Source organism: Selaginella moellendorffii, unplaced genomic scaffold, assembly GCF_000143415.4.
Source record: "Selaginella moellendorffii unplaced genomic scaffold, v1.0 SELMOscaffold_94, whole genome shotgun sequence".
In the NCBI taxonomy this organism is placed as follows: domain Eukaryota; kingdom Viridiplantae; phylum Streptophyta; class Lycopodiopsida; order Selaginellales; family Selaginellaceae; genus Selaginella; species Selaginella moellendorffii.
Window position 1 is genome coordinate 160302 of NW_003314355.1, and position 3818 is coordinate 164119.

A 3818-nucleotide genomic window follows, 5' to 3' on the forward strand; every position below is an offset into this window, starting at 1 on the left:
GTTGGATGTTTTTGAGTTGTTTTTTTTCGTAGTAACTTATATCGCCACGTGTTATTCCACGTGCTCTAAAGATGGCACACTGGCTCAATGTATGGAACGCAACACTATGCCATGTGCAAGCGTAGGGTTTAGGGTTTAGGGTAGGGTAGGGTTTGCCACGTGGCATACATTTTGAGCAATTTATATGCCATGAGCTATACCTTTTAGAAGGTGGCATTCAGACGGATGGTTTGGATGAGGTGGCATGCCACGTGGCATACTTTTATGTACTTATAGCATGCCACGTGCCAAACCCTTGGAGAGGTGGCATCTTGGAGGTTGCATGCCACGTGGTAAACCCTTGGAGAGGTGGTACCTATGGATGCCACATGGCAAACCCTTGGAAAGATGGCATCTTCGAGGTTGCATGCCATGTGACAAACCCTTGGAGAGGTGGTACCTATGGATGCCACGTGGTAAACCCTTGGAAAGGTGCATCTTGGAGGTTGCATGCCACGTGGCAAACCCTTGGAAAGGTGGCATCTTGGAGGTTGCATGCCACGTGACATAACATTGGAAAATACTTGTATGCCACGTGGCATACCTTAGGCCCCGGACATGTCCGGGCCCAGATATGTGGGTCCCCAGACATGTCGGGCCCCAGATATATCCGGGCCCCGGACATGTCGGGCACCCGATATGTCGGGCCCCGGACATGTCGGGCACCCAGAGATATCGGGCCCCGGACATGTCCGGCCCCGGACATGTCAGGCCCTGGATATATCCGGGCCCGGACATGTCTGGCCCCGGACATGTCAGGCACCCGATATGTCGGGCCCCGGATATATCCGGGCCCCAATATGTCCGGCCCTGGACATGTCGGGCCCCGGATATATCCGGGCCCGGACATGTCCGGCCCCGGACATGTCAGGCCCTGGATATATCCGGGCCCGGACATGTCTGGCCCCGGACATGTCAGGCACCCGATATGTCGGGCCCCGGATATATCCGGGCCCCAATATGTCCGGCCCTGGACATGTCGGGCCCCGGATATATCCGGGCCCGGACATGTCCGGCCCCGGACATGTCGGGCACCCGGACATGTCAGGCCCCGGATATATCCGGGCCCGGACATGTCTGGCCCCGGACATGTCAGGCACCCGATATGTCGGGCCCCGGACATGTCGGGCCCCGGATATATCCGGGCCCCAATATGTCCGGCCCTGGACATGTCGGGCCCCGGATATATCCGGGCCCGGACATGTCCGGCCCCGGACATGTCGGGCACCCGGACATGTCAGGCCCCGGATATATCCGGGCCCGGACATGTCTGGCCCCGGACATGTCGGGCACCCGATATGTCGGGTCCCCGACATGTCCGGCCCTGGATGTGTCTAGCCCTGGATATATCCGAGTTTTATTTTGACACGTGGCATGGTCTTTGGTTTGATCTCATAGAGTTTTATTGTTTTCAATGTGTGCCACATTGACACGTGGCATGCCCTTTGGTTTGTTCTCATAGAGTTTTATGGTTTTCAATGTGTGCCACATTGACACGTGGCATGTGCTTTGGTTTGTTCTGAGTTTTATGGTTTTCAATGTGTCACATTGACACGTGGCATGCCCTTTGGCTTGTTCTCATAGTTAGAGTTTAGTGTCCTTGACCTTGTATGCCACGTGACACACATATGTTTGGACTTGCTTGCCATGCCACGTGGTGACAATCACCAACACATTATTTCTAACTTATATCCTAGTTAATAACTAGCTAACGACACAATTTGGCAAATACACCTTACATTCACAATTGTAAGTAGTATTTAAAGACCATACACTTATATGCTATGGAAAAATACTCAAAGTTTATATATTAAAACAGTGATCTTACAAAAATAAATGACTTGTAAGGAAAAAAAAAAGAGGGGGTCACTTGGACTTCCCGGGTGGTCACCCAGCCCAGTACTATTCAAGCCCAGGGATGCTTAACTTTGGAGGTCTGATGGGATCCAGTGCCATAGTCACGGTTTGAACCCACTTTGAAATATTTCACACTCCCCCTACTCTTATAGTGTGGGGCAGCTGATCCAAAGCTGCAGTGTACCTCCACAATCTCGTGTTCTTTTTGGGTGCCAGAAAACCTGCGGGACGTGTGGTACCTCCCCAACAATTCACGAAGACCGTGTTTTGGGCCCCAAAATGCACGCTGCGAAATGCGGGGTACCTCCCCAACTTTTCGTGAAAATCACGCATTTTGGGCCCAAAAAAGTGTAAGCGATGCCAACACTAGTGGTGATATACTTGAGCACCAATAAAAGTCGGACTAAGGAACAGCTCCGATACCAAGTTGTAAGCGACTAAATTTTCCATTCTACTTTAGTCACTTAACCACACCTCCGACCACTTGGAGGAGTCTCATTCACAACCTCCATAAGCCCAACTCAGGACTTGGGGCTTGCTAGCCCCGAGAATGGCATCCATGCCACTCAACCTTAGCACTTGGTCCAAGTGCTCCACGTGTCCGATCCCATGATCGACACCCCAAGGTACCACCGACATATCGGCCCGTTGTGAGACACAAAATCCCTAGGCCCCAAAGTAGAGCCGGAAAGGGCGCCACGTGGTAGTGGCCGAAGCGAGAGCAAAACGAGCGTAACACGTTTGGACCAAAAGCTCCGACTTGAAAAGTCAAGAGCGGGAGTGGAACTCCCAACGAAGTGCTCGAGGAACGAGCACGAAGCGAGCAAAAAACGAGGCTCCAAAAAGGGACCCAAAAGGACCAACACATGACACGTGGAAGTGTCCGAGATGGACTCGAGTTGGAGTCCGAAGTGGAGTCCGAGATGGACTCGAGTTGGAGTCCGAAGTGGAGTCCGAGATGGACCCGAGATGGAGTCCGAAGTGGAGTCCGAGGTGGACCCGAGATGGACCCGAGTTGGAGTCCGAAGTGGAGTCCGAGATGGACCCGAGATGGAGTCCAAGATGGAGTCCGAGATGGAGTCCGAGGTGGACCCGAGATGGACCCGAGATGGAGTCCGAGATGGAGTCCGAGATGGACCCAAGATGGAGTCCGAGATGGAGTCCGAGGTGGACCCGAGATGGACCCGAGATGGAGTCCGAGCTGGAGTCCGAGATGGACCCGAGATGGAGTCCGAGATGGAGTCCGAGATGGACCCGAGATGGAGTCCGAGATGGAGTCCGAGATGGAGTCCGAGATGGAGTCCGAGATGGAGTCCGAGATGGAGTCCGAGACCGAGACCGAGACCGAGACCGAGATCGGGACCGAGACCGAGATCGGGACTGAGACCGAGGCCGAGGCCGAGACCGAGCCCGAGCCCGAGTCCGAGTCCGAATCCGAGTCCGAGTCCGAGTCCGAGTCCGAGTCCGAGTCCGAGTCCGAGTCCAGAGCCTGAGAGGGTGAAAGCCCAAAGCGTTCGTCTCCCAGACCCTGGAGGGTTTGGTGAGCTCCAAAAGTATAGTAGGGGGAGGACTGCAATGGAGCCAGTTTGGCCAGGAAAGGCCAGTTTGGCCCAGGAAGGCCGGACCCAGTGTTGGGTGATGAGCTGCCCACTGGGAAGTCCAAGACTAGAGTGAACACGGACCGACAAGTGGGGTAGCTTGGTGAAGTGTTCAAGAGCCGGCTCTAGTTCCCCCGGGAGATCGACTGGGCGATGCTCCCAGTCCAAGTGTGGGTGGCACTACCTACTTGGATACCTGATGTGGCTCAACGGAACCCGCTCTAAGCCCATGGCTAGAGCACCTAAAGGCGAAAGGCGAGGAGAGTACCCAGGTGGCTCGCGTAAGGCCACGGTGTTCCGAAATGTTGTCCCGAAGGCCCAGAC

At 54.5% G+C, this 3818-nt stretch overlaps 1 pseudogene; it reads right to left on the reverse strand.

Moving 5' to 3' along the window:
- Positions 1-1897: 1897 nt before the first annotated feature.
- LOC112341930 lies at positions 1898-2016 on the reverse strand (annotated as a pseudogene).
- Positions 2017-3818: the final 1802 nt, after the last annotated feature.